The sequence below is a fragment of the Equus asinus genome, chromosome 17 (genome assembly GCF_041296235.1).
Source record: "Equus asinus isolate D_3611 breed Donkey chromosome 17, EquAss-T2T_v2, whole genome shotgun sequence".
Taxonomy (NCBI): domain Eukaryota; kingdom Metazoa; phylum Chordata; class Mammalia; order Perissodactyla; family Equidae; genus Equus; species Equus asinus.
In genome coordinates, this window is record NC_091806.1 from 3,776,605 (window position 1) to 3,795,936 (window position 19,332).

At 49.2% G+C, this 19,332-nt stretch overlaps 1 long non-coding RNA gene across 35 annotated transcripts in view; it reads left to right on the forward strand.

Moving 5' to 3' along the window:
* LOC123277849 (uncharacterized) overlaps nt 1–19,332 on the forward strand; it is a 190,856-nt gene that overhangs the window by 99,291 nt on the left and 72,233 nt on the right. For 31 of the 35 annotated variants that reach the window (XR_011495020.1, XR_011495030.1, XR_011495014.1 and 28 more), the window contains 7 exons: nt 1,543–1,611; nt 1,741–1,853; nt 1,996–2,159; nt 3,951–4,007; nt 10,123–10,267; nt 10,373–10,517; nt 10,878–11,021. This is a non-coding gene — a long non-coding RNA (uncharacterized lncRNA). Of the gene's footprint in view, nt 1–1,542; nt 1,612–1,740; nt 1,854–1,974; nt 2,160–3,950; nt 4,008–10,122; nt 10,268–10,372; nt 10,518–10,877; nt 11,059–19,332 lie in introns of all 35 variants that reach the window. The other 4 variants (XR_011495013.1, XR_011495035.1, XR_011495024.1 and 1 more) reach the window with 4 other exon arrangements.

Genomic DNA, 19,332 nt, shown 5'->3' on the forward strand with positions numbered 1-19,332 from the left:
GTGCTCTGGAAGCTCCGTGAAGCATTCTAGATTTGGAAGCTGTCTAGAGCTGCTATCAATTGAACTCCACTTCCAGACACCATCCAGAGATGTTTGATAGAGGAAGATGATGACAGGGACAATGGAAACAGCTAGTTATGTACGATACGTGATAAGGAACACTAGGCAGCCATTGAAATCATCCCCTCAAACATTGGAAAGGGCAGGGAGAATTATTCATGTTCAGTGCAAAGTGACTGCCCTTTTAGGGTGATCCTGTCTTTCGAATAACTCTGTAAATTTGGATTCAAGTATAAATATGTTGAGTATACAAATATGAGGAGAGTGGAGGGCAGGACCAGGGCCAGGGCAGGGCAACAGTGTTAGGCAGCTTTCTGCTTTATAAAATGTTCTGTTGTTCGTGTCATGAAAGGATTCCCTCCAAACACTTTGTGTACTGTATGAGCCGTGGAAACGCGGCTCACCGTTTTCTCCTCCGCCACTCCCTGACAAGCACCGTCGTAGTCTCTGCCTCTGTGAGTTTGATTGTTTTAGATAGCCCTCAGGAGTGGAACCATGCATTCTTTGTCCCTCTGTCACTGTCTTCTTCCATTAACATAATGTCATCTGGATTCATCCACGTCGTGTCCTATGGCAGAATTTCCTTCTTTACAAAGGCAAAATAATATTGCCCTGTGTCGGTGTTGCAATCCAATGTACACATCCGGATAGATGCGGAGAGGGCTGATGGCCACTCTGAGTTTATTATAACCAGTGTTTCAATGTATGCATAGCTTACATCTGTTAAACATACACAGGTGTTCTGAACAATGTAATTAGCGAATGCCAAGAATTCTTAGTGATTTCTCAAGGAGCCCTCCCTCGGCCTCTGTTTTGATATTATCATGTTATTGCTGTGCTCCTATATTTTATCTCGGAGCACGCAAGTCCTCCTAGGCAACGGCCCCTCCTGCTCCTGATATCGTGTCTCCGTCTGTGTCCTCGGGCGACCGGTGCCTGGCTTGGGTTGCCTCCCCCTGGAGGTCTTACCCGTCATTGGCTAACTGGCCTTCTCACCTCCGGGTCACAGTTTGTTGGCAAGCCTTTTCCGGTGAGTATTAACCCTTCCTAGGTCAGGGGCGGCTACACCTTGTAAGTGTATGCCCCAGTTTCTGTACCCCTTCATCCGTGGACAGACACTTAGGTCGTTTCTACAGCTTGGCTCTTGTGAATGACACTGCCAAGAACATGGGAGTGCCTGTGTCCCTTCAGGTTCCTGTTTGGAATTTGGAGGATATATACCTAAGAATGGAATTAGTGGAGTGTATGTGATTTCCAGGTTGAATCCTTTTGGGGAATCTCCATAGAGTTTCCTATAGCAGCTGCACAATGTTACCTTTAGCACGACAGGATACACCAGGGTTCCAATGTCTTCACATGCTCGCCAACACTATCTTTTGCGTGAGTGTGTGATGAGAGCCGTGGTAACAGGTGTGACGTGACATCTCGTTTTGATTTGCACTTGTTTATGGTGGGTGATGGATGTTCAACATCTTTTCCTAGACTTTGGCCACTGACCTGTCTTCTTTGGAGAATCCTCTGTTCAAGTTGCTTTGCCCATTTTTCAGTGAGGTAAATTTATTTCTTCGGGTTTTGGGTTGTATGAGTTTCTCACATATTCTAGATGTTCACCCCTCAGCAGAAATGTGACTTGCAAATATCTTCTGTCATTCTGTAAGTGGCCTTTTTCTCCTTTCTAAGAAATTGTTCCAGCTCAATTGAGATTTAATGGACACATAACATTGTCTAAGCTTGTGGAGCACAATGTGATACTTTAGGATACATCAATACTGGGACTCATTTCTGTAATAAAGGTAGGTAACACTTCCATTACCTCAGAGGGTAAAAACTGTGTGTGTGTGTGTGTGTAGTGAAACCGCTGTGGCACTGCCCCAGCCCATGGCAGCCCTTCTGCATGGTCCCCCTTCTCTCCAGCCTTGCTTGTTCCCTGTCCAGGGGAGCTCCTCTCCCTCCCTCCAGGCAAGGCCCTGTTTCTGTGACGACCTATGGTCTCTGACTGGGGGGCTCCATCCTGTGTCAGAGAAGAGAGAGATTGCCGCCCATGACCTGCCCCACAGCCTCCGAGGAAGTGGACCCCGCATAAGCTGACTTTGAAGGAGGTGAGGGCTGCCCCCTTCCCTTCCTTTGGACTGTTTAGCAGGAAGCAGAGTCCCCTCCCTTGCACATACTGAATGTCAGGGGCCCCAAGGTGGGCGGTGGCGGCGGGGGGACAGGGCGTTGCTGGTGGTGGAGGCTGAGGGGTGTTTCTCGGGCTCTGCCCAGGGCTAAAGGCCCTGACCGAGGCTCTCCCCAGCCCGCAGCTCCAGCAGCCCCTGCTCTGCTTCCTAAAGGTCTCCTTTGCTCACACAAGGTCTAGTGTCGTTGGTGATGCAACTAAAGCTTTATCTGGATGGACATGTTCAAGGGCACGTCGATGTGTCCCTCACCTGCCCATAGAGGTCTCTTCCTGAGAAAGGGACCAAGACGGGGGGAGATTGGTGCAGAAAGGAGTGGCCTGGCCTGCAGTCTCCTTTGGCTGGGAAGCAGGGCCTGGCTGCCCTACCTAGAAGCTGAATCGTGGAGGATGTGTGCTGGGCTGGCTGAGGGGCCCTGGGCCGGGGGTGTGTTCGTGGGAAGCGGCTTGGCAGAAGAATGTTCCAGGACTCGGGGCAGAAGATGCTGTAGGGGGGTGATACCTGAGGGAGGGTGTTGGGCCGGCCCTTCTCGGCTCCATGGGCCACTCCCAGAGACCCTGATGGCCTGACTCCTGTCTTGTCAGCCTCCTCCTTCAGGTGCCACCTCCAATGTCTCTGGAGTCCCTGCTTTCCCAAACAAGCCTCAAACGTGGGAGCTGGTCCCATGGCCGTGGGTTTAAGTTCCTGCCGTCCGCTCTGTGGCCCAGGGTTTGGATTCTCGGCATGGACGTTGCACCGCTCATTACGCCATGTTGACTCCGTGTCCCACATGCCCCAACTAGAAGGACTCACAATTACAAACTATACAGCTATGTCTTGGGGGGATTTGGGGAGAATTAACAAAGACTCAAACTCGATGAAGCAGGCGTAGATCTCAGAAATAGCAGCCAAACCCTGAAATGAGTATATCCATTGTGTGGCAGCATGTCTGCTTTTAGGTCTCTGTTCTACAAAAACAGAGACGCGCGGACGCACATGGACCTTTCAGTATGGTTATGGAGTGAACATATGGAGATGGTGCAGTCCTTCAAAGCCGTGGCTGCTTGGTAGAAGGCGATGTGTGGCCACTGAGAACGCACAAGGGGACAGGACTGAGTGTCCCTGTTCCCCTGTGGGACATCAGGTCCTAGGATAGGAAAGCCCTGGGCTCCTGCCCACCAAACCCACTCACACTGCTTAACACACACCTATATACATGCTCCCACATGGGTCCTCAAAGATCATTGCCCTGTAGAGCAAAGATTGAAAAGATGGATGGCACTTGTTGTGGGCAATTATGTCCCAGTCAGGGGAGTGGACCCTCTTTCCTTACTCACCTTAAAACATTATTTTACAAAATGAAAAAGAAATCATCAATCCAAATCCTGAGAAACGTAGGTAAGGTATTTTATTCCTTAAGATAGTTGTAACCAATCAAAGCGTGTAATATGCAGTAAACATGTTCTGTAATTTGCACATTGCATAAACTCAACCGTGGCCCATCCAGGAAGGAAAACGATGTGAAAGGTGTCTCCCGGTCCCACACATTCCCCTCTTGGTTTCCAGCTCTCGTTTCCCACTTTAAATGTGGTGCCCATCCCTAGATAAAGAGAATATTCAATATGGGAGCTTCATTTTTCATACATAAGCTTTGATGGAGCAGGGATTTTTCTCCCTAATAAAAACTGTATTTTTAATTTAAAATGTGATTAATCATACTCCTCTGATATTACGTAGCCAGACACAAAAGGCCACGTCTTGGATGCGTCCGCTCAGCTGAACAGCCCAGCAGAGGTAAGTCCATAGAGTCAGAAAGCTCAGCGGGCCCCAGGGACGGGGTGGGAGGGAGGAGGACTGAGAGGAGAACAGGGAGAGGCCTCCGCTTACACAACAGTGTTCTTGAATGAGGTCAGGATGACGGTCGGGCAACACTGTGAGCGTCCTCCTGGTCAGGGAAATGGACGTTTGTTTTTTTTATTAAGGTTAGGATAGTTCACAACCTTGTGAAATTTCAGTTGTACATTATTTTTAGTCACGTTGTAGGTACACCACTTCACCCTTTGTGCCCTCCCCCCACCCCCCCTTTCCCCTGGTAACCACCGATCAGTTCTCCTTGTCTATATGTTAACTTCCACCTATGAGTAAGGTCATACAGAGCTCATCTTTCTCTGTCTGGCTTATTTCACTTAACATAATACCCTCAAGGCCCATCCATGTTGTTGTGAATGGGACGATTTTGTCCTTTTTATGGCTGAGTAGTATTCCATTGCATATACATACCGTATTGTCTTTATCCAATCGTCAGTTGCTGGGCACTTAGGTTGGTTCCATGACTTGGCTATTGCAAATAATGCTGTGATGAACATAGGGGTGCATGGGACTTTTGGGATTGCTGATTTCAGGTTCTTTGGATAGATACCCAGTAGTGGGATGGCTGGGTCATAAGGTATTTCTATTTTTAAGTTTTTGGGAAATCTCCATACTGTTTTCCGTAGTGGCTGCACCAGTTTGCATTCCCACCAACAGTGTATGAGGGTTGCTTTTTCTCCACAACCTCTCCACCATTTGTCACTCTTGGTTTTGGATAGTTTTGCCATTCCAACTGGTGTAAGGTGATATCTTAGTGTAGTTTTGATTTGCATTTCCCTGATGATTAGTGATGATGAGGATCTTTTCATGTGTCTATTGGCCATCCGTATATCTTCTTTGGAGAAATGTCTGTTCATGTCCCCTGCCCATTTTTTGATGGGGTTGTTTGATTTTTTGTTGTTGAGCTGTGTGAGTTCTTTATATATTATGGAGATTAACCCTTTGTCGGATAAGTAACTTGTAAATATTTTTTCCTAATTAGTGGGCTGTTTTTTTGTTTCAGTCCTGTTTTCCCTTGCCTTGAAGAAGCTCTTTAGTCTGATGAAGTCCCATTGTTTATTCTTTCTATTGTTTCCCTCGTCTGAGGAGTTATGGTGTCCGAAAAGATTCTTTTGAAACTGATGTCAAAGAGTGTACTGCCTATATTCTCTTCTAGCAGTCTTATTGTTTCAGGCCTAAACTTTAGGTCTTTGACCCATTTTGAGTTTATTTTGGTGAATGGTGAAAAAGAATGGTCAATTTTCATTCTTTTACATGTGGCTTTCCAGTTTTCCCAGCACCGTTTGTTGAAGAGACTTTCTTTTCTCCGTTGTAGGCCCTCAGCAACTTTGTCGAAGATTAGCTGTCCATAGATGTGTGGTTTCATTTCTGGGCTTTCAATTCTGTTCCATTGTTCTGTGCACCTGTTTTTGTAGCAGTACCATGCTGTTTTGATTACTGTAGCTTTGTGGTATGCTTTAAAGTCAGGGATTGTGATGCCTCTGGCTTTGATCTTCTTACTCAGGATTGCTTTAGCAATTCGGGGTCTTTTGTTGCCCCATATGAATTTTAGGATTCTTTGTTCAATTTCTGTAAAGAATGTCATTGGGATTCTGATTGGGATAGCGTTGAATCTGTAGATTGCTTTAGGTAATATGGACATTCTAACTATTTATTCTTCCAATCCATGTGCATGGAATGTCTTTGCATCTCTTGATGTCATCATCAATTTCGTTCAAGAAAGTCTTGTAGTTTTCGTTGTATAGATCTTTCATTTCCTTGGTTAAATTTATGCCAAGGTATTTTATTCTTTTTGTTGCGATTGTGAATGGGATTGAGTTCTTGAGTTCTTTTTCTGTTAGTTCATTGTTAGCATATAGAAATGCTACTGATTTATGTATGCTGATTTTATACCCTGCAACTTTGCTGTAGCTGTTGATTGTTTCTAATAGTTTTCCTATGGATTCTTTGGGGTTTTCTATATATACGATCACATCGTCTGCAAACAGCGAGAATTTTACTTCTTCATTGCCTATTTGGATTCCTTTTATTTCTTTTTTCTGCCGAATTGCTGTGGCCAACACCGCCAGTACTATGTTGAAAAAGAGTGGTGAAAGTGGGCACCCTTGTCTCGTTCCTGCTCTCAGAGGGATGGCTTTCAGTTTTTGTCCCTTAAGTATGATGTTGGCTGTGGGTTTGTCATAGATGGCCTTTATTATGTTGAGGTAGTTTCCTTCTATACCCATTTTAATGAGGGTTTTTATCATGAATGGATGTTGGATCTAGTCAAATGCCTTCTCTGCATCTATTGAGATGATCATGTGGTTTCTCTTTCTCATTTTGTTAACGTAGAGTATCACGATGATTGACTCGAGGACGTTGAAGCATCCCTGTGTCCCTGGTATAAACCCCACTTGATCATGGTGTATAATCTTTTTGATGTATTGCTGTATTCGGTTTGCCAGAATTTTGTTGAGGATTTTTGCGTCTCTGTTCATCAGTGATATCGGCCTGTAGTTTTCCTTCTTTGTGTTGTCTTTGTCAGGTTTGGGGATCAGAGTGATGTTGGCTTCATAGAATGTGTTAGGGAGTGCTTCATCTTCCTCAATTTTCTGGAATAGTTTGAGAAGGATAGGTATTAAATCTTCTTTGTCTGTTTGGTAGAATTCTCCAGAGAAGCCGTCTGGTCCTGGACTCTTATTTTTGGGGAGGTTTTGGATTACCGTTTCTATTTACTTACTTGTGATTGGTCTATTCTGATTCTCTATTTCTTCCTGATTCAGTTTGCAGAGGTTGTAAGACTCGAGGAATTTATCCATTTCTTCTAGGCTGTTCAATTTGTTGGCATATAGTTTTTCATAGTATTCTCTTATCATCCCTTGTATTTCTTTGGTATCTGTTGTGATTTCTCCTCTCTCCTTTCTAATTTTCTTTATTTGAGACTTCTCTCTTTTTTTCTTAGTGAGTCTGGCTAAGGGTTTGTCGATTTTGTTAATTTTGTCAAAGAACCAACTCTTTGTTTCATTGATCCTTCCTCCTGTCTTTTTTGTTTCAATGTTGTTTATTTCTGCTCTAATTTTCATTATTTACCTCCTTCTACTGACTTCGGGCTTTGTTTGTTCTTCTTTTTCTAATTCTGTTAGGTGTCGTTTGAGGTTGCTTATGTGAGATTTTTCTTGTTTATTGAGGTGAGCCTGTATTGCGATGAATTTCCCTCTTAGGACTGCTTTTGCTGCGTCCCAAATGAGTTGGTATGGCATGTTTTCATTTTGATTTGTCTCCAGATAACATTTGATTTCTTCAGTTTCTTCAATAATCCATTTTTCGTTCAGTAGCATGTTGTTTAGTCTCCACATTTTTGCCCCTTTCCCAGATTTATTCTTGTAGTTGATTTCTAGTTTCATAGCATTATGATCAGAAACTATGCTCGATATTATTTCAACCCTCTGAATGTATTGATGGTTGCTTTGTTTCCCAAGATATGGTCTATCCTTGAGAATGTTCCCTGCGCACTTGAGAAGAATGTGTAACCTGCTAGTTTTGGATGAAGTGTTCTCTCTATATATATCTATTAAGTCCATCCGGTCTAATTTTTCATTTAATTCTATAATGTCCATGTTGATTTTCTGTCTGGTTGATCTATCCATTGATGTTAATGGGGTGTTGAGGTCCCCTACTATTATTGTATTGTTGTTGATGTCTCCTTTTAGTTTTGTTAAGAGTTGCTTTACAAACTCGTGCTCCTGTGTCGGATGCATATATATTTATGTGTTATGTCATCTTGGTGTAGTGTCCCTTTTATGATCATATACTGCCCGTCTTTGTCTTTCTTTATCTGTTTTGCTTTGAATTCTACTTTGTCTGATATAGCGACACCTGCTTTCTTTTGTTCATTCTTAGCTTGGAGTATCGTCTTCCATCCCTTCACTCTGAGTCTGTGTTTGTCTTTGGGGCTGAGGTGTGTTTCCTGGAGGCAGGCTATTGTTGGGTCTTGTTCTTTGATCCATCCTGCCACTCTGTGTCTTTTGATTGGAGAGTTCAATCCATTTACATTTAGAGTGATTATGGAAATGGGAGGGCCTATCGCTGCCACTTTATCACTTGTTTTCCTGTTCTCTTTGTTTCTCGTCCCATGATGTTTAGATTACTCATTCAGGTATGTAAATTTCTGTATTGGCATTCTTCTTATTTGTAATTTGTGTCTTTATTCTTGTTATTTGTTTAGTGGTTACCAGGTGGCTTGTCTAAAACATCTCATAGATGAGATAGTCCATTTTCTGATAGCCTCTTATTTCCTTGAATTAAAACATCCCATCCCTTTTCTCTTCCCCTTCTAGGTTGTTGTCGTCAGATTTTTTCCTCTTCCTTCTTGTGTTGTGAGTTTGTGGTTAAAACGACAGGATTATGTTTATTCTTGGTGTTTCCCTTCCTTTTATCTTTAATGTTTTATTTCACATTTGCTAACCTGTTCTGATGGAGAGCTGCTACTTTTTGTTATTGTCCTTCTACTTATCTCCTTTGCTCTTGGTTTTGTAACCCCTTTCCTTTTTTTGATTTTTCGGGTATGAGGGTCTTCCTGAGCATTTCTTGAAGAGGAGGTCTTGGGACAATGAATTCCCTTAACTTTTGTTTATCTGGGAAAGATTTTATTTCTCCATCGTATTTGAAGGCTATTTTCACTGGGTAGAGTATTCTTGGCTGCAGGTTTTTATCCTTCAGAGTTTTGAATATATCAGTCTGCTCTCTTCTAGCCTGGAAGGTAGCTCCTGAGAAATCTGCTGATAGCCTTATGGGTTTTCTTTTGTAGGTTATTTTCTTCTACCTGGCTGCCCTTAGTATTTTCTCTTTGTCGTTGACTTTTGCTAGCTTCACTACTATATGCCTTGGGGTTGGTCTTCTTACATTGATAAAGTTTGGAGATCTGTTGGCTTCTGTCACACGAAGTTCCATCTCTCTCCCAAGGTTTGGAAAGTTCTCAGCCATTATTTCTTTGAGTGGGCTTTCTGCCCGCTTCTCCTTTTCTTCTCCCTCTGGTATACCTATAATCCTTATGTTGCATCTCCTGATTAAGTTGGATAATTCTTGGAGGGTTTCTTCATTTCTTTTTAGTCCTAGTTCTCTCTCCTCCTCTGCCTGCAGCATTTCTGTATTCCTCTCCTCCAAATTGCTAATTCTGTCCTCCATAGTATCAACCCTACGGTTCAGAGAGTCCACATTTTTCTTAATCTCCTCCATTGCGTTCTTCATCTCCAGTATTTCTGATTGGTTCTTCTTTATAGCATCAAGCTCTTTTGTGACATAGCTCCTGAACTCGTTGAGTTGTCTATCTGTATTCTCTTTTAACTCGTTGAGTTTTTGAATAATGGCTGTTTTGAAGTCATCGTGATTTAGGTTATAGATTTCATTGTCTTTGTGATTGTTTCCTGTCATTTTCCTTCTGTTCTGGAGATTTAATATATTTTTTCTTACTGCTAGATGGCATAGATTTGTGCCTCCACATAGAGAGAGAGTTTAGTTACTGCTTCCACTTGTTTCTACTGGTGTGTGTAGGGGAGCAGCTGTTTAGACTGCACCGACCAGGAACCCTGTCAGCTGTTGCTAACTGGACGTGCGCCCCTCCTTGTAGTCGCAGTGGCCCTGTAGGGTCCCTCATCAGGTGTGGGGGCAATCACAAGAGGGCTTCAGGCTGCTAGTGCCTACTGTTGCAGACCACCTAGATGTGCTCCCTCCTTAGGGTCTGCAGCAGTGTTAAGGGCTTTCCAAGAGGTCGGGAGCAGGATCACCTATCTTCGCAGCTCTGTCACTGTCGGAGCCCACAAAATCTCACTTGTCCACTATAGGTCACAGCAGAGCTATGGGTATCTTCTGCAGTCTGTGGTTAGCTCACCTAGCTATGCTACTTTTGTCCTAGGGCCTTCCAGCCTTGTGATTGCTGGGTGGGGCCTCTCTACTAGTGGTGTGCAGAGGCTTTTCCTGAGGCTGCTGTGGGACTGTAGAGTCTCCCCCTGGGCCATGAAGCTGAGCCACTGGAACTCCACCCAACCCCAGTCCTCTTCTACAGGATCTCTGGGAGCCCATGCCCTGTCTGGGGGACAGCCGGAGTGCGTGAGTCCAGTGGTGGCTGGCTGGCTGCTTCCCTGCCTGGGATTCTCCTTTCTGGGACCCTCCCAGCGTTCTGAATGCTGGGCGGTGCCTCTCCACTAATGGTGAGTAGAGGCTTTCCCTGCCGCCAGTGCAGGAGCCTGGAGATCCCCCCTGGGCCACGGAGCCGGGCCGCTGGAACTCCACCCAACCCCAATCTTTTCCCACAGGATCTCTGGGAGCCTATAACCTGTCTGGGGGACAGCCGGAGTCCGTGAGTCCAGTGGCAGCTGGCTGGCTGCTGCACTGCCTGGCATCCTCCTCTTCAGGACCTTCCGGGCGGTTTGAATGATGGGCGGCGCCTCTCTGCTAATGGTGAGTAGAGGCTTTCCCTGCCGCTGGTGCGAGACCCTGGGGTTTGCCCCTGTGCTTAGGTGTAATCGCAAGGGGCTTAGGTAGGGCTGTAGTCACCTGTTTCCACCGTCGCTACGCTGGTGTGCACACACTCCTGCCCTTGGTGCGTGGAGATGCTATGGGTGCGTCCGCTGGAAGAAAGCCACTTGCAGGCACTAGGCTGTCCGGTGGTCGGGGCTTGGGGGTCGGAGAGATTTCACCTATCTCCACCTCCTCCTGGGGGGAAGTCCATCCGCCTTCCGATGCATAGCAGCACGGGACTCTCAGGCATCCTGAGATGTTATATGGATGTCCTTTGTTAACCGATGAATGTCCAATTAGTTGTAGATTCGAAGGGAGAGAGACAGAGACGACTACTCACTCCACCATCTTGGTGACGTCATTCGAAATGGACATTTTGAAAGGATAAAGGAATGACATCCTGTTGAAGTGAACATCTCAAGAGATACTAAAGGAAAGCGTTAAGTATGTGCAAGACAAAAACAACTTTATTGAACAGGAGGTAAATGGGGAGGGGCAGAAATCGGCCGTGGTGCGGCATTCCAGGGGCTGAGGCTCGTCGCTGGGAGGACGTTAACGGTCTTTCCATCGCTTGAAGTGCCATCCGGGCTGAGGCTCGAGGCGGCTCCAGTGCTGGACTGTCTGAGTCTGTGGCTCTGAGGTGCGGTGGGCACTAGAGTTGGAGCAGGGGGTCGATATTCAGCTGGCTTGGGATCTTTCTCAGGAGCAGGTGCTGCAGATCCAAGAAGAGAAAATCACATCCCCATGACTAGGCACATGTGTGTGGTGATGGATTGCAATTAGTCTTTGGGTGGGGGACCTGCTGTAATCTACACAGAAATTGAAATATATAACACCGTACACCTGAACTTTGAGGAAGTTTATAAAGTACTGTCAACGCAACCAAGAATTAAAAAAAGGGAATGGTGAAAAAAAATAAAGAAAAACCCAAAGTAACGATGCCTCACACACACACACACACGTACAAAAGCACACAGAGAAACCAAACGTGACTGTCTTTCCATGTTCCTCCCAAGCAAGGGAAATGTCTCACCAATCAGGGAGACTCAGTACATGAACCGCCCTCCAGAAGCTCTGGCATGCCTGGAGTCCGTGGGAATTGTGATCTGCTCCAGCTCATGGCTCTCAGCCTAACCCCAGCCTCTGAAGGCTCTGTGCTGAGTGGCCCGGCCACATTGCCTCCACACACGCCCGTGTCACACAGCCCAAGTCCTGCTCACCCTGACTCTCTGCCTCGCTGGGCTCAGAGTGCAGCGACTGTGAAAGCAGAAGGCGAGCTTGATGCTCCACCTGCGAGCCTGGCATGCTGAATGCAAGGAAGGCCAATACCCTCCTCAAGCTGGGAAAGTCTGGGGGCTGGAAAAAGTCCTGGGGATAGGATTCCATCCACGTGCCAAGAATGAAGGCCAAGGCCCTGAGGAGAGACAGGTGGGCAGCGGAGTCAGAGAACCGGCCTCTCCTTCCATACTGCCCTCCCAGGGTACGTCGTGGGGGTCTGGGCTCCTGTGCCTCCTGCTGCTGCCCGTCCAGGGGCCAGTCCCACTTTCCGTGCGCCTGCTACCTGGCCAGCTTGGCAGAACAGGCCACGTCTCCAAGGAGAGGCTGGGAAAACACCTTGGGAAGTGAGAGCACTCGGTCCCTGGAGTGCTGGCCCCTCCTTTTCCTCAGGGAAGCCTGACACAGTCCTCGAGTGTCTCCTGGCACATCCCACTGGAGTGCCAGTCCAGGACGGAAGGGCGTGGTGCAGTCTGCCCTGTTCTTGCACGCACTGGCACACAGTAGGGTGCAGTGAATATCTGACTGATCCAGGAACAACGGTCTTTGTCTCCTGCCTGTGCTTTCCACTGCCCTCCACATACCTCAGACTTTAGGTCCTGTGCCTGTGTGCTGCCTGATTCACCAGGTGCCCCACGTGGGTGACCTTCCCCTCCTGCTAGTGGCTGACACGGAGGGTGTCATTTGGTCCCTGAGCACTGAGTGGGCCACTGGGCAGCAGAGGAGCAGAGAACCGTGGAGGTTCTACCAGATGAGTGAGCAGGATGCTCAGACACCTCCAGTTCTGTGTCCCACGATGGGGAGTGGAGGTGGGACTGGGATGGGGAGGGGTGCATCTGGGTGCTGTAGTGGCTTACTCCACTCTGCCTTGGACTCCCACAGCACCCACAGCCCCCTCCAGAGCTCTCCTGGACAGTTTTCTTCTCTAATTTGAGAAGCCCTCAGAACTCTGCCGTCCCGGAGGAATCAGAAGACGTTGGGATGGAGGGTCCTGCCAGCCGCTCGATCATAGGCCCTACACTCCCCTTACAGTGTGGAGAGGAGAGGCCCTCCCACTTGATCCAGTGCCCACTCACTTTTTCCATAGGCGGGTGGGCGCGTCGTCCACTCTACAAGAGAGGATGAATCTGTAACTAGAGGAGACAGGAGGGCATCACATTGACTGTACTGGACGGCAGCTGCCTGAGGAGTCTTATGTGACTGTCTGACTCCTGTCTAGCATGGAGCCCTGGAGGGCCGATCCAGCTGACCTTTCATAGGGCTCAGCTTCTCGAAAGGGCCGTTCAGGCAGGAGCTCATTGAGTCGCTACAATAGCCCGTGGTGGTTGTTCCCGTCTTCTCGCCAGTATTCAAGGGAGCAAACCGAGGCTCAGAGAGGTGCGCAGACCTCCCCAAGACTCCCAGCGTGCAGGTAGCTGGAGCCCCAGAGTCCTGGAGGAGAAGGGCACTCACCTGTTAAAGAACTCATCCAGCACTTGTTGTGTGGAGGCCACAGCTATGTACGTCAAGAGGAAGCTGCGGATAAAAGTGGTGTCGCCCAGCAGGAAAGCGGGCACAAGGTGATCCACGAGACTATTGAGCGCAGTGTCGTGAACCATCCACAGCCTGGGAAACGGACTCTTGACCACTGTGGATGCGTCGAGAGCCTGGGGTGGTACAGAGGAGAGGCGCAGCTTAGGAGGCAGCACTGTGGGCACCAGGAGGGTTGGGGCTGGCCGTCAGAGCAATGCCTCAAGCCCCCAGTGACTTCTGGCAAGGGGTGGGACAGGAGTTCCCAGAGTAGGAAAAACTTCTGGTCTTACAGGTAGAATCAGATGGGGGAATGAACGAACGTGTTAGTATCAGTATCAGTAGCAGATCAAGGTGTTACCGGAGAATTGACAGCACCTGTGTGTGTTAAGAGCGTCAGCCCTGGGGTTTCTGACTAAAGAGCCCATTGCAGAGAGGAGAAGACGGGGGCTTTCCCTGCGGGGGGATGCATTGGGACAGGAGGACAGGCAGGACGTTCAGTGCAGCACTGATGAAAAGACAACAGGAGGTCCCACAGCAGTGAAGGGCTGAATCAGTCTCGTCCACGGTCTGCCATCCAAAATGTTGTGCATCTCAGTGAGGCCCCGGCCCCTGATCTGGAGGGGCCATGGGCACATGTTCCTCAGGAGGGCAAAAGAGCAACACACATGTCCCAATGAGCCCCACATCCTTTTGGGGAAAAGCATCCTTATCCATCATGAGGCAGTGTGAGACGTGAAGAAAGTGTGGAAGGATTGTGAGGTCATCATGGACACTTGGGGATGGGGTGAAAGAGGAAAATGTATAGAAAAATGCAACGATCCCCTTGACCAAGCATGAGGTGAAATGGGAGAAAAGTCTCTTTGCTGGGATTCGTAGAGTTATGGTGACAGTGACTTTGAATGTGGCCAAGACAGGAGCTGGGCAGTGCGGGCAGGTTGGGGGCAGAGATGGGGAGACAGATTCCTTCTGGAGCAGGAGTGGTACCAGGGCCTTGTAGGACCTGAGGTTGTCTTTGGTGTCCTGGGGCCCTGGGTGCTGGGTGTGCTGAGCACGTGCACTCACCCAGGCCCAGCGCTGGCTTGTGTCGGCCGGGTGCCGCATCATCCCTTCCTGTAGAATCACGGAAAGGAAGGACGGATCTGTCTTGTCCTTTCCGACCTCCTCAGGAGCGATCTGTAAAGACAGTGCCCGGCAGTCAGGCAGGAAGCCTCAGAGCACTGGCTGAGTCACTTTGGGGGCTCTGACACTCGGTGACTCTCTCCACTCCCGACACACGGCCCCCACCATCTGCACAGATCTCCATCAAGGAGGTAATCAGGTGACAGCCTGAGGGCCTTGGCTTAACATTTGCCCAGGAAGCTGTCAAGATGTTGTTCTTGGTGGACGCTGAACTCCTCTCCACCCATGGATGCAATGAATTTACGGCTGCTCTTGGCACAATTACGGCTCATAAAGAACTGAAAGCTGGATGAAAGCACCCTCGCCAAACGGGATGGTGCTGACTGAGCTGGAAGAGGCAGAGTTCCTCTCTGGAGAGGAACAAAGCCATCTTCGAGCCGTGATGCTTCAGGGCCAGTTGGGAGCTCCCTTAAGGTGTGCAGCCTTTCCTGATGGATTGTGGGATCTGAGCTGGGTGGGGGAGCATTACTGCAATAAGCAGCTTCTACAACAGCCACATAGGGCATAGGCCCCACCTTCCAAAGCCTGAAAATATTGCGTGCTTCCATGCCTGGGGCCAGCCCCAAACAGCTGCAACCCTGAGAATTCTGACAACAGCCTTGCAGGCCTGAAGCCTGCAGCTAGCCCCTGCACCTGAGACTAGGAGCCAGCCACGATGGGCGCCAACTCACTCAGCAGAAAATCTGCAACAGGAATGAGCCAGTAGACCTGGCAGGCAACTGTGCTGGGGTGCCCCATGCCGATAAAGTGACTGAAAGGACCATCACAGCCACAGGCAGTTGAGTCCAACAACCAGTCGGCCCGGGGCACAGCCTTGCCTCCCTGGTCACCTGTGGCAACGGCAACCATGCCTCAACAGAGGGATCCTTGTGGCCCACACAGGCGATTCCCTTGGTATTATGCTAAGTGAAATAATTCAGAGGGAGAAAGTCCAATAGCCTTGTGACTACTCTCATAAATCAGGGATGACGGCAGCAAAGAATCACAGGAGATAGGCATTGGATTGGGGGTTCCAGAGGGGAAGTGGGGAGGGAAGAGGGTGAAAAGGGGTGATTAGGCAAATGTGTGTGGTGATGGATTGTCATTAGTCGTTATGTGGTGAACACGATGTCATCTACACAGAAATCGCAATATAATGCTGAAAGCCTGAAACTACGTAATGCTATAAACGAAGGTTACTCCCATCAGAAAAAGAATTGAAGGAAACTTGGCCCAGTTAAGAGGCAACTTGGGAATCCCCTTTCTATGGTGCCAGCCCTGTCCTGGGATGTGAAGATGGCGGCAGCACCAGGTGATCAGCTGTACACCCAGCAGTTCCCGCCAAGTCAGGATCCCCCCCACGGAAGGGAGAGGGTGGGGGCCGTTCAGTGGGGGCTCACAGAAGTGGCCTGAGCTGGATAGCCCGATGTAGGCCCCCTCGTGTTACCTTTGATGACCTCCTGGCAAACGGCCATAGGTGTGGAGTATGAGAGGTGAGCCACCCTTTAAAACGAGTAAAAAGGTTTTGGCTCCGGGTCGTCTGGGGACCATAGACGCTGTGAGGCAGGATACAGCAGGAAAACATCTTTCCGTAGCAGCTGTGTCCAGCCAAGTGAGCTGAGTGTGAGGATCTGGGTGCCTCTTTACAGGAGGCCCCTGCACTGTGGGCATTGTTGTGAAAGAGGTTACATCATTGCCTGGAAACCACGGTGATCTGAGCCCCCTCCTCGGATACCACCCATGCAAGCAGTCCTCTGGGCGGGGCACTGCTCGCCCCCTTTTCCATGCAGTATCATATGTGTCCCCAGGATCCCCAAACCACCTGTCTCCACAGGCCTCCGAGAAGGTCTGGGTGCAGCCAGGGTCCCAGCTTTGAGACAGACGCAGACACAAGTGCTCCTTCTTCCCTGTTCCTCATCCTGGAGAAGCCATGGTGCCTCGCGGGGCCTTTCTGCCTCCAGTCTGCGTGGGGGGGATTATCCTAGCCCATAGTTCTTGGAGATGCCGTCAGGCCCGAGTGGGAAAATACCTGTGAAATTGGAGGAGCGGTGTCCCATGTAGGGAACGCCTCTAACGCCTTTTTTCTTCCTCTCCTCACCTCCCCTGTGTCTGCCTCTCTTCTGAGCCCACCCCATAGTCCGCCCTTCCATCTAAGGTCTCTGTGTGTACGTGTGTGTCATGGCTCACGTCCTGGATTCCCAGGAGGAAACAGCTTCCGCAGAGGAAGGGATGGGCAAGAGCTTCCCGAGAACTGACGGTTTCTGTTGTCCACCGCAAAGCCTATTGGAAGGGTTCGAGTCTTGCCCTAGAATATCAGAATACTTCCTTCTGCTTGGACTCTTGTCTGTCATGTGCCATGGGCCAGTGCTTACCTGTTTATGGGCCTCAGTTTCCCAATTCTCCAGTGTGGGATTGAGTTCAGAAGTGCATAAGCATGAGCTCAGCAAAGGTGGCCCCTGCTCCCTCCACCCTAGGCGTGACATGGATGGGGAACACTCAAGTGTTCGCCTGCCCTGGGCTCATCCTCAGGCAGAAACTTGCCAAATGCACGACCAGGCTGCCGACTTCTCAGTCTCAGCCCCCTGCCCTCCCCATTTTTGACTGCAGTTAGAGCAGCACCACCTTTTCAGAGCCCCCTGAGGAAGCCTGGGAGCAGCCAGGGCCCCATCCTTGAGGCTACAGAGCTGGGTTCACACCTGGCTCCACCTTGAGCTGGACTGTGATTCTGTCCAGGGCATTGAGCCTGTGAGGTCTTCTCCTTCTCCCTCAATGGCCTCCTGTGATCCCCTCTGCTCGGTCTACACATGCTGCTGGAATCCACTCCCCTTGAGTGTGGCCTGAAGTTCGTGATTCCCTTCTACTCCGTGGAACAGGGCAGAGTGATGCGAAGCCAGTTCGGAGACTGGGTCCCAAACAGTTCAGGGCTCTCCTCCTGCTCACTCTCAGCTGTTCTCTCTCTCTCTCTGATCCCTCACTCTGGGGAACAGGCCTGTGTGTTCTGGGTTGTGCTCTAGAGAGGCTGCTGAGGCCTGGCCCTGAAGGAGACCCACCGACAGAGGGGCACTCAGGCCTCCAGTCGCAAGGGGTCCCTGCAGGACCCAGAGTGCACTCAGAGGGGGAGGGAAGCAGATCCTGCCTCAGTTCAGAGCACAGCCTGACTCCCTGAGAGCATCTGGCAGAGGCTCCCAGCTGAGCGCTGCTGGATTCCTGGTCCAGTGCTACTGTGACATAATCAACGTTCGTTGGTTAAGCCCGTAAAGATGGGGAAAGGTCACACAGCAATAACGATAGCTGCCTAATGCTGTTGCCCTGCCCCTGGCCCTGGTCTTGCCCTCCGCTCTCCTCCCTCCCTGACTCTGCTGCCAAGCTCCTTCTAGCGACTCTGCCCTCCTCTCTAACCTCCTCTCTGGCCAACCTCACTTGTGCCTCCAAGAGTGTGCACTGCTGGGCGTTCCTACAGGCGACGGAGCCCTGGATTGAGACAGGGCTGGCTCCTTGTCATGCTGCTGCAAATATGAATGTCACCTCGTGGCAGCCCTTCCAGGCCCCTCTCCGTCTGGACCCGGCGCTCCACAGCAGCATGGGCTTGTTTTCCTGGTGGCGTCTGCTCCTTTCATTCCTGTGGTTTTCATTTCGTGGCTTTGTCCAGCTACCCTTCCAGATCTTTATCTGGGGGGCACGAGCTTGTCGGGTCTTTTCAGCACTAGCACTATTGCGTGCTCGGGGCACAGGTGTGGAATGAAGATCCATCCCACCACTGACCGGCTCTGTCCTTAGAGCCAAATAGACTTCCATCATTTGGAATGTGCTAGGTGGATCATGACTAAAGTTAGCCCTGTGACTGAGACTTTTGGTGGCATGTGATGAGTTATCGAAACACAGCCCAAATTACAGGAGCATAGCACTATCTATTTTCCCAGATACCAGTGCAGGGTGGGTGTTCAGAATGGAGGGACCACAATCTTTCAAATGGCCCTCAGGAACCCATCGTTCTTCCATCGTGTGCCTTCTCCCTCCCTCGGACATGATCCTCGTCTGCATCCATCAGCATAATTGGAAAGAACAGAAGGAAAGTCACCCAGGAGGATGTTGTCAGCCGGGTCCGGAACGGCACTTGCCAGTTCCTTTTCTCTTCCTTCAGCAAAGAAGTGGTCATCGGCCACCACGGAGGCTGGACCACGGCATCCAACAGCATGCCCCAAGAAGTGGAGGGTGGATTTTGATGGACAGTTGAAGTTCTCTGCAACAATGAGTCTCTTGTTTAGATTTATTTTGTGCCTTGTATCTCTGTTGAGGTTTTCCCATATGTCGGCACTGTGCCAAGAGTTGGAGGCAGAAGTGACGGAGCGGCATCTTTCCCTGGGAGAAGCTCCCAGTGTAGAGACGGAAACGAGTTCTGGTGTCAATGCCTGCCACTCGACGTGGAAAGGAGAAAGTGAAAGTGCTCTGGAAGCTCCGTGAAGCATTCTAGATTTGGAAGCTGTCTAGAGCTGCTATCAATTGAACTCCACTTCCAGACACCATCCAGAGATGTTTGATAGAGGAAGATGATGACAGGGACAATGGAAACAGCTAGTTATGTACGATACGTGATAAGGAACACTAGGCAGCCATTGAAATCATCCCCTCAAACATTGGAAAGGGCAGGGAGAATTATTCATGTTCAGTGCAAAGTGACTGCCCAGTTAGGGTGATCCTGTCTTTCGAATAACTCTGTAAATTTGGATTCAAGTATAAATATGTTGAGTATACAAATATGAGGAGAGTGGAGGGCAGGACCAGGGCCAGGGCAGGGCAACAGTGTTAGGCA